Here is an 11725-nt window from a genome sequence, read left to right as displayed (position 1 = left end):
TTTTCAAGTGGTCATGTATGGATATGAGAGTTGGACTATAAAGAAAGGTGAGTCCCGAAGAATTGATGGTTTTGAACGGTGGTGTTGGGGAAGACTCTTGAGAGTCCCTTGGACTGCAAGGAGATCCAATCAGTCCATCCTAAAGATAAGCCCTGGGTGTTCATTGGAAGAACTAATGTTGAAGCTGAAACTCCAATACTTTGGCCACCTGATGCAAAGAGCTGATTCATTTGAAAAGGCCCCGATGCTGGGAAAGATTGAGGGTGGGAAGAGAAGGGGATGACAGAGGATGAGAAGGTTGGATGGCATCACCGACTCAATGGACAAGGGTTTGGCTGGACTTTGGGAGTTGGTGATGGACAGGGAGGCCTGGCATGCTGTGGTTCACGGGATCGCAGAGTCGGACACGACTGAGTGACTGAACTGAACTGAATAATGAGCAATGTTGAGAATCTTTTCATATGCTTGGTAGCCATCTGTAGGTCTTCTTTGGAGAAATGTCTGTTTAGGTCTTTCCCCCACATTTTGATTGGTTTTTTTGTATTTCTATTATTGAGTTGTATGAGCTGCTTGCATATTTTGGAAATTAATCCTTTGTCGGTTGTTTCATTTGCTATTATTTTCTCCCATTCTGAGGTCTGTCTTTTCAGCTTGCTTATAGTTTCCTTTGCTGTGCAAAAGCTTTTAAGTTTAATCAGGTCCCACTTGTTTACTTTTGCTTTTATTTTTTTACTCTAGGAGATGGGTCATAGAGGATCTTGCTTTGATTTATGTCATCAAGTTTCTGCCTATGTTTTCCTCCTTAGGTCTTTAATTCATTGAGTTTATCTTTGTGTATTGTATTAGGAAATGTTCTAATTTCATTCTTTTACATGTAGCTGTCCAGTTTTCCCAGCACCACTTATTGAAGAGGCTGTATCTGCCCCATTGTATATTCTAGCCTCCTTTGTCAAAATAAGGTACCCATAGGGGCATGCATGGGTTTATTTCTGGGCTTTCTGTCTTGTTCCATTGGTCTATATTTCTGCTTTTGTGTCAGTACCATGCTGTCTTGACAACTATAGCTTCATAGTATAATCTGAAGTTAGGAAGGTTGATTCCTCCAGCTCCATTCTTCTTTCTCAAGACTGCTTTGCCTATTTGGGGCCTTTTGTGTTTCCATATGGATTGTGAAATTTCTTGTTCTAGTTCTGTGAAAAATGCCATTTGTAATTTGATGGGGATCACATTGAATCTCTAGATTGTGTTTGGTCATATAGTCATTTTCACAATATTGATTCCTCCTACCCAAGAACATGGAATAGCTCTGCATCTGTTTATGTTGTCTTTGATTTCTTTCATTAGTGTCTTATAATTTTCTCTGTATAGTTCTTGTGTCTCCTTGTAAGTTTATTCCTAGATACTTAATTCTTTTTGTTGCAATGGTGAATGGGATTGATTCCTTAATTGCTCTTTCTGGTTTTTCATTGTAAGTATATAGAAATGCAAGTGATTTCTGTGTATTGATTTTGTATCCTGCAACTTTGCTAAATTCACTGATTAGCTCTAGTAATTTTCTGATACTATCTTTAGGGTTTTCTATGTACATTATCATGTCATCTGCAAACAGTGAGAGCTTTACTTTTTCTTTTCTCATCTGGATTCCTTTCTTTTTCTTCTCTGATTGCTCTAGCTAAGACTTCCAGAACTATGTTGAATCATATTTGCAAAAATGGACATACTTGTCTTGTTCCTGGTCTTAGAAGAAATGCTTTACGTTTTTCACCATTGAGACTAATGTTTTCTGTAGGCTTATCATATATGGCCTTTCCTATGTTGAGGTAGGTTCCTTCTATGCCCATTTTTGAAGAGTTTTAATCATAAATGTGTGCTGAATTTTGTCAAAGGCTTTTTCTGCATCTATTGAGACCATCATATGATTTTTACCTTTCAATTTGTTAATATGGTTTGGTAATATTAATATGTTAATATTGATTGATTTGCATATTATAAAGAATCCTTGCATCCCTGAGGTAAACTGAACTTGATCATGGTGTATGAGCTTTTTGATGTGTTGCTGAATTCTGTTTGCTAAAATCTTGTTGAGGATTTTTGCATTTATGTTCATCAGTGATATCGACCTGTAGTTTTCATTTTCTGTGTGTGTTGTCTGTCTGGTTTTGGTATCAGGGTGATGGTGGCCTAATAGAATGAGTTTGGAAGTGTTCATTCCTCTGCAATTTTTTGAAAGAGTTTTAGAGGGATGGGCATTAGCTTTTTTCTAAATGTTTGATAGAATTCTCCTGTGAAGCCGTCTGGTCCTGGGCTTTTGTTTTTTGGGAGATTTTTGATCACAGCTTCAATTTCAGGGCTTGTAATTAGGTTGTTCATAATTTCTATTTCTTCCTGGTTTAGTCTTGGAAGATTGAGCTTTTCTAAGAATCTGTCCATTTCTTCCAGGTTATCCATTTTATTGTCATATAGTTGTTCATGATAGTCTCTTCCTGTCCCTGCTTTCATCTCCTTACTGGTAAACACTAGTTTCTCTATGTGTGAGTCTGTGAATGTTTAAAATTAATGTTAAATTCCAATTAAGATAGTGGAGTTTACCTATGGGAGTCAGGATATAGAAAATGCTTCCCAAATGAGAGAAAATATGAAGAAATCAGAGGAGAGGGTGGGCAGAAAGAAGGCAGGAAGGAGCAAGAAGCAGTCTCCCAGCCATGCAGAGAAGGGAATATTTCCCACCTCAGGTGGGTGAGCATTCATAGGGCTCCTCTCTGGGATTCATAACAGCTTACTTTTAAAACTAAGAAAGAATAGTAGCATTTGCCTTAAAACATTTTTACTCTCAGAAGTTTCTGCATGGCAGCCTTTATGTCCTTATTTCTCAAACTGTAGATCAACGGGTTCAGCATGGGGATCACTGCAGTGTAAAACATGGAGTTCATGTTCTCTTGTGCCAGGGAACTGGCTGTTGAGGGTTTCAAGTACATGAAGGTGGTCATTCCAGAGAACATCCCCAAGGCTGCAAAGTGGGAGCTGCAGGTGCTGAAGGCTTTAGACCTTTCCTCTGTGATGCTGATGTGGAGGATACTGGACAGGATGAAGGTATAGGAAACAAGGATTTTTAAGGTGGTGACTATGATGTCAAATCCAGCCAAAAAGAATACTATCATGTCAATAGGATAGGTGCTAAAGCAGGAGAGCTTCATAAGGGCAAGTATGTCACGGTAATAATGACTGATGAGTATCTCACAATAGGACAGTTTCAACCTGATGCTAGTCTCTGTGGTTGAGCCAGTGAGTGACATGACATAGACCCCAGCCAATAGCAGGAAGCAGGCTCAATGAGACATGATGACACTGTAAAGCAAAGGTCTTCAGATGGCAACATAGCGGTCATAGGCCATCACTGTCAGCATGTAACACTCAGCAATGACAAACACCAGGAAGAAGTAGAGCTGGGGCATGCACCCTGCATAGGAGATGGTATTCTTCTTGGACACAAAGTTCACCAGCTTCTTAGGGGTAATGACAGAGGAGTAGCAGAGATCCACGAAGGACAGAGTACTGAGAAAATGGTACATGGGGGTGTGAAGCTGAGCATTCAGACAAATCAATGTTATCATGCCCAGGATCCCTATCACGGTGACCAAGTAGATCCCAAGGAATAGGAAGAAGAGGGGGAGCTGGAGCTCTGGTTGACTTGTTAAACTTTCAAGAATGAACGCTGTCACTGTAGAGTGATTTTCTGTAGCCATTCACATCGGATTGGGGAAACTGTGGGGACGAGAGAGAAGAACTGCATGGAAGGCTACATCTTGCACTGCTTGGTGAAGCTAGTTTGAACTTCTGAAGCCAGCTGAATGACTCTGGGATCCTTCGTGATGAACGATTCCTCATCCTGTTGTTTATTTTGGGAGAAATATCAGACCCTGTGTATATTGAGGATCATGGAGATGTGAGGAAAAGGCGGGCAAGATATAGAACATTTACCTCTTTCTTGTTTTTCAAATGTCTTAGAGCAATAGGTCTTAATGTCTAGTCCGTGGATCAGCATCATTGGCATCACCTGAACATATTAGAGATACAAATTGTCAGGTCTCACCCCAGTTACCAAATCATAAACTCTGAGATGGGGCCCAGTGATCTGTGTATCATACTATCTCCAGGTGAGGCTTATGCAGGAGCAAGTCTGAGAGTCTCAATCCTGTAGGTAATAAGCAGTAGAATTAATATTAGAGATATGTTTTCTTTCAGAAATGAAATTCTATCACTTCAACAAGTCCTAAATATTGACTTAATGTGAACATATAGTAATCTGTCTCAAACTGATGCGGTGTCAGGGGGATATGGTAGTTACAACAATATCATTGAGTTACAAGTCAATTACTGAATTGAAAGTTGAGGAAATGAATGACATCAATCCCTAAGGTGGTTGTAAATGTAATATGGGTAATTACATATAATGCATAATTATTAGTTTTCAAGAAGTCAGTTCTTATAAAAATGTGAAATGGCACTACATTTAGTTGCTCAATCATGTCTAACTCTTGGGACCCCATGGAATGTAGGCTGTCAGGATTCCCTGTCCATGAATTCTCCAGGCTAAAATACTGGAATGGGAGGCCATTCCTTTCTCTAGGGTTTTTTTTTTCTGACCCAGGGGTGAAATCCAGGTCTCTTGCATTGAAGGCAGATTCTTTACCGTTTGAGCCACCAGAGAAACCCCTAGGTGCCTGGAATTTGTTCTTTTGTCCTTATTTTTTTTATTGGACTTCAGGCCCTAAGTCAATCGTTCTCGATATTTCTTGCATATTATAATCTCCTGGAGCATTTAAAAATTATTGGTGGCTATGTTCCTCCCATAGAGGTTCTGATGAATTCATCTGTGGTGAAGTCTGTACCCTAGCACCTTGAATAGTCCAGAGTAAATGCTCAATAGCTGCTTTAGCTATTAGTATTGTTAGGTCTATTTTCAGATCATAATATAAAACAATGGCCCCATTATCTCCCTAATGACAAAGTACCTAAATTACAGACATGTCATAAGAAGCATGAATCATCATTGCTAAATATGATACCTATAGGTATCCCTTTTCTGATATGTATTTCTTAAGCAAAATCCTTAAATTTGCCTGCTTTCACTGTGTACTTATACAGTTACTAACTTTCATATAAAGCTTTTCAAAGGTCATTCTCATTAACAACTCTCATAAGTTTTGGTATGTGGAGAAAGGGGTCTAAGAGTAGAATTTTCATTACCGTGTTCCTATGCAGAAAGCTGTAGTGCCAGACAGGAAGTGACTTTCCCGAGCCTTCTTAAGTATCAAGAACTTGGAACTGAAACTGCTTTCTTCTGATCATGAGCTCTTCCCTTGGCCGAAGTGTGTAGCCTTACAAATCAGCGCGCCTACAGCTCTAAGCTATGTTGTGATTGACTGTGCTTTATCCCTGATATCTTAGATTGTGCATACCATATCACAAAAAGGAATACTGCATTATTTTCCTATTCTCTAGGAAACAAAAGCTCTAAAAGTTAAACAAGTTACCTGAAGTCATAAAACTAGCAAGACTCCGAACTGATCTAAAACCCGGATTTATGACCACCTCTCTATTTTGTTTTCAGTAAATTATTTTGCTTTGCTCTAGGTTGTCTTGTGTGTAGCACTTTGTTGTTATTTAGTAAACTTAGAATATTAATTTTGGACATAAATGATAGATTTTATTGCCAATTTCAGATTTATTAAAAAAAAATTACCAAGGCAGTATTTGTGCCTTGTAGAAAATCAGAAATACAAATAAGCAAAAATATGATACTATTTTCTCACTCCTTGGAAACTAATAGCAGCCATGACTATCATTTTAGATATTTTCAAAGCATGTGTGTACTTACATGTGTATAAGCATGTATATATTTTTAAAAATATTTTATAACATGCTTTTTAATTAGCACTTCAAAATACATTCTCATTTGAGTCCTGTAATAGTAATAACTCCAGCACTAGCTATACATGATTTTCTAGGTGGAAAAGTCTTTAAATCCTTAGGATGTGGTGTAATGACAAGAAAATCTACATTGCATTGTAAACTTCATATGTTAAATTATCAGTGATTCAGTTATTAACTTCATAATAACCATTATTAGATGTAGTTAAGATTTTTTGACTATTGTTTTCATTTATTACAAAGGAAAAAAAGTTCCTTGTGGGAGCAACGATAGATTAAAAATATCTTATACATTTCCTACTACTCAATTTACACCTCTGGAAATCCCCTTCTACTCTCTCAATATCTCTGATATTACACATCTCAATCCCCTTCTACTCAATCTACACCTCTGGAAGCAATAAGAAATGTAGAAAATCCACCTAGAAGACACTATTACCAGAAATCAAAGTGCCTCACAGGGTATCATAGAGTGAATGCCACTTAGTGAAGTGCTGATGGGAAAATCCTAGACAGCACTGATTAATTATTTTCTCCCATAATCATCAAATAATATAAAATAGGAAAGCTTGACCCCATACTTGATATCAACAGTCACTACAGTTATTACTTCCTGTTCTACCAGACCATCAGAGGCTCAGAATTGCTGTGCATAAAGAGCACAGCACATGAAGAAAAACCACTTAGAAATGAAGGTAAACATATGGCTGAAAACAGCCTGCATTAGAAGCGGGAGTTCATGGAAGAAATATATTTCTCATACAACTGCTTTAAGTCATAATTAACTACTTGTGCTGAGGAAAAACAGATCAGAGACCCCTGGAAATTATAGAGGATGCCTTGGTTTCAATAGTTAGTAAATAAATATCAGCATATGAGGGGACCGTATAGATTTATATCTACTCCTAAATTTATTCAAAGGGACCAGCACTGTCATGAATAATAGGTCTCTGGGATTGGGAGTCTTGGGTGTCTGTTTACATATATATTGGCAGAACTTCTGGGATACAGTCACTTCAGAGACTGGAGATCTTAGTAAAGGAGCTTGGTTTAGAGTCTTGGTTTACACTTCTGCTGGGAAACATTTTTTTTTTTTTTGGTCTCCCAAGTGTGTTAATTTCTTTTTTGGGGAGAGTCATCTTGCAGCTTGGAAAACTTAGAGTCTAGTGCATCCTTCCAAATATTTTGCTAGCAATAATTCCACCACCATCCTCGTCACCACCAGCACCATCACTAGCACCATCAACACCATCATCAGTCGCTATCACTATGGTTGTTACTCATCATTAGTTACTCACCATAAGGCATAATCAGCTAGGTTTAAAAGTTTATTTTAAGAGGTTTTAAGATCATATTGTAATATCTTATTAAAACAAGCTATATATTTTCAGTAAAGAAATGTTAATTTATAAGGAATGGTAAATCTGTCACCTTGATGCTGCACACATAGATGAACAGTGTTAGAGTGGCAGGAGGTTGAGGGGCATAAGAAGGATGACATAACAACTCCTCACTCATATATTCTCATTCTGTAGAGAAATATGTGGAAAAGATTATATACTTTTCAAGAATATAGTCAGTCATATATTATGTATGAAAATGTTGCTAATGCACATTTTATTTATTTTTTATGCACACTCATTTATTTTGGGGATTTTAGAGTATGCTAGCTTTTATGACTTTTGACAAAGTTTCTGTAATTGACCTAGGGATTTGTAAATTTAAAAAAATTATTGGAGTATAGTTGATTTACAATGTTGTATTGTGTTCTGGTGTAAAGTAAATCAGTTATGCATATAAACATATATCCAGTCTTATTTGGACTTGTTTCCCATATAGGTCATTATGGAGTATTAAGTAGAGTTCCCTGTGTTAAACAGTAGGTCCTTATTATCTATTTTAGATATAGTTGTGTATATGTCAATCCCAATCTCCCAATTTATACCTACCTCCAGCACCCCCTGATGACCATTTTGTTTTCTATTTCTGTTTTATAGATAAGTTCATTTGAACTCTTTTTTAGATTCCACATATGAGTGATAACATGCTATTTGTCCTTCTTTGTCTGACCTACTTAACTCAGTATGATAATCTCTAGGTCCATCCACGTTGCTGCAAATGACACTATTTAATTCTTTTTAATGACTGAGTAATATTCCATTGTATATATGTACTGCATCTTCTATATCCATTCCTCTATTGATGGACATTTGAGTTGCTTCCTTCTCCTGGCTATTGTAAATAGTGCTACAATGAACACTGGAGTGCCTGTATCTTTTCAAATTATGGTTTTATCCAGATATATGCTCAAAAGGGGGATTGTTGGGCAATATGGTAACTCTATTTTTAGTTTTTTAAGGAACCTCTATACTGTTTTCCACAGTGGTTGCACCAATTTACATTCCCACCAACAGTGTAGAAGGGTACCCTTGTCTCCACACCACCTCCAGTATTTATTGTTTGTAGATTTTTTTTGACAATGGCCATTCTGCCTGGAGAAGGAAATGGAAACCCACTCCAATATTCTTGCTTGGAGAATCCCATGGACAGAGAAGCCTGACAGGTTACAGTCCACAGGGGTCACAGAGTCAGACATGACTGAAGTGATTTAGCACACACACATGCAACAGTGGGTTAGACATTGAAGAAGAAAAGATTAATGAAAGAGAAAGTATTAAACTAAACCACACACAAAAAAACAATGAACAACTTCAGTAACATGTAGAACAATTTCAAGTGGTCTAAACAACTGTGTAATTAGAGTCCAGGAAGGAAGAGAATAAGCAAAAAATATTTGAAGATGCAATGGCTAAAATATACTATATTTGGTGGGTGGAAAGTTTGAAAGTTTAGTTACTCAGTCGTGTCTGACTCTTTGTGACCCCATGGATTGTAGACTACCAGGCTCCTCCATCCACAGGATTTTCCAGCAGGAGTATTGGAGTGGGTTGCCATTTCCTTCTTCAGAGGATCTTCCTGACCCAGGTATCAAAGCCAGGTCTCCCACATTGTAGGCAGACACTTTACCCTCTGAGCCACCAGGGAAGTCCCCTTGGTGGGCGGACATAGAGATAATCAAAGAAGAACAAAATGTTGGCAATTGTTGAACTGGGTGTTGGGTATATGGATGTTTAGACAACTCTTCTATTTATTTTGTATGTGTTAATTTTTTTTTCATATTAAAAGGTTGTAATTAAATAGATAATTGATTTAAGAATAAAAGCAAACATTATAAAACTTCTGAAGAAAAATGAAAATTTTCATGATGTTGGTATAGGCTAAGGGATTTTAGAGTAAGCACAAAAGTACCCACCATAAAAGACAAAAAATGACAACTGGACTTAAGAATGAAAACTTCTGTTCTTGGAAATAGCCTATTGAAGAAGTGAAAAGACAAGACACAGAGAGGGGAAGATGTTCAATGTCAAAGGGCTTGTATTCAGGTCATATAAGAGCTCATAATTCTCTAGGGCTCTTCCCAAGTCCCATCCCCCAGAGGCAGACCACACAGCTGGCTGTTCACCCCCAGAGCAAAGGATGGCCAGGGAATGGCTGTGTGTCAAAGTATGGATGGAGTGCTTGTGGAGTGGGACAGAAGAAGAGTTGTGAGGTGGGTGAGGGAACCTGTGACTGGGGACAGGGGCTTCTTTAAGTATTGTGTTCTGGCAGCAGAAACCCCAAATTTGCATCTTTAACAAGTTTCCAGGTGACGCTCTATCCCAGAGCTCAGTTGTTTATTAACAATTTTGTGAGTATGAGGGCCATTTTACATGGTGGCAGTGGTCATAGTGGCAGCTGTGGGTCATATCTATTGTGAAGTCACTTAGGAGGTAGCCTCACCCTTTCTCTAGTCATTAATTAAGCTGTAAGCAAGTCATTCCCTTATTCACTGCCTTTCTGCTTGAAAAACTGGAGTTATGTCCATTTCTGATAATAAATGACTGATTGATACAAGAGAATACCAGAATTAGCTAGAGATGACAAGAAGTATCTATCAGTCTTATGCATCATATCAGGCTGCTAAGTCTAAAATGTGTATCCTTTATATTGGAATAAAGCAAGAGGAGTGGGGAGAAACTTTGTTTCAAGGCCACTGGATTTACTGGTTGAGGTAGGCGGTAGATCACTGAGTTAAGCAGAAGAGAGTTGTAACAGCGTGTAATCTGTTGAGCAGTCATCCTGGTTTTTTGGAACAGAAGGGTTTCCCAGGATGGGGGCTTCCAGAGATAAAACTGGTAAAGTGTCTGGTGAACTGCTGGGCTGGTCACTCTAGTGTAAACTTTCCTTAGTTATAAAAAGAAGTGAAGTGAAGTGAAGCCGCTCAGTCATGTCTGACTCTTTGCAACCCCATGGACTATAGCTACCAGGCTCCTCTATCCATGGGATTTTCCAGGCAAGAGTACCGGAGTGGGTTGCCATTTCCTTCTCCGGGGGATCTTTCTGATCCAGGGATTGAACCCAGGTCTTCCGCCTTGCAGGCAGACATGTTACCGTTTGAGCCATCAGGGAAGTTAGCTATAAAATGAAGTTGATGATAAATGTGAAGAAATTAGGGACGATGAAAGGTGAGAATCTGAGGAACTGATTATAGGAGACATTTGAGATTGGAAGAGCACAGTTAGGGCAGGGTTAATTGCTGTTCAGAGGGAATAACAGCATAAAGCAAAGGGCATGATGACTGAGTGCCAAGAGTGTGGGTTACAGAGTCACTTAGACTTGGGTTTGAGCCCCCAAGTCTTTGTTTACCAGCTGTGTGACCTTGAGCAATTTGCTACATCAAATTCCACGGTGAAGTGGGGGAAAACAGTGGTACCTAACTACTGTGAAGTGTAATTGAAAAAAGGCATACAAAGCATTTAGAAGAGCTGGGCGGTTCAGAGTAGGTGCCCCAAACCTGGTCGTGGGTGGCATTATTATTATCATGACTAAAAAGTCACATAAAAGGACCAGGTAGGAGTTCTTGGGCAGAAAAAAGTAGGGAGAAGTCAAAGAAAATGGACGAGGAAGTCTAGATGAGAAATCTAAATATTACTTCTTGGTGACTCTCAATTTCATCGCTCTCTGCTTTGTGTACTCCCAAGTGCAAATATGGCTTCCCAGGTGAAGCTAGTGATAAAGAACCCACCTACCAATGCAGGATACCTAAAAGATATGGGTTCCATAGCAGGGGTGGGAAGATTCCCCAGAGGAGGGCATGGCAGCCCATTTCAGTATTCTTGCCATGGACAAAGGAGCCGGTAGGCTATGTTCCATAGTGTCACACCGAGTTGGACATAACTGAATCAACTTAGCACACACCCATGCAAATGCAAATAAGTAGGAACTGGGTTGAGCAATCTTTTTTATACAGAAGGTAATTAAACAGTGAGTGACTCTAAAATTCAACAATGAAAGTTTAATTTTTAATTGAAAGGTAGTTGATTTACAATATTCTATTACTTTCAGACACACAACGAAGCTATTCAATATTTTTATAGTTAAAATCACCATAAACTAATTGGTTTATTTCACTCTGCTGTACCATGCATCCTTATTCCACCTTTATTTTACACATAGTAGTTGTGAACTTAATCCCCTGGCTGTCAGGTCCACCCCCTATCCCAGTAGCCACTGCTTGTTCTCTGATTCTGTGAAATTTTAAAACATATATTAAATTAAAATTAAGAGAATAGAGTTTGCCAAAGGGTCAGAATAGAGACAAAGCTTCTCAACAGAGAAAAGATGAAACTTAACATCAGTCAGTAGTTCAGTCACTCAGTCATGTCCCACTCTTGGCGACCCCATGGACTGCAGC

The 11725-nt window shown here is 38.5% G+C and overlaps 1 pseudogene; it reads right to left on the bottom strand.

Moving 5' to 3' along the window:
- Positions 1 to 2813: 2813 nt before the first annotated feature.
- Positions 2814 to 3743, bottom strand: LOC136169571 (olfactory receptor 8A1-like; annotated as a pseudogene).
- Between the last annotated feature and the right edge of the window lie 7982 nt (positions 3744 to 11725).

The sequence above is a fragment of the Muntiacus reevesi genome, chromosome 5 (assembly GCF_963930625.1).
Source record: "Muntiacus reevesi chromosome 5, mMunRee1.1, whole genome shotgun sequence".
Lineage (NCBI taxonomy): Eukaryota > Metazoa > Chordata > Mammalia > Artiodactyla > Cervidae > Muntiacus > Muntiacus reevesi.
This window is presented reverse-complemented; position numbering and strand designations above follow the sequence as displayed.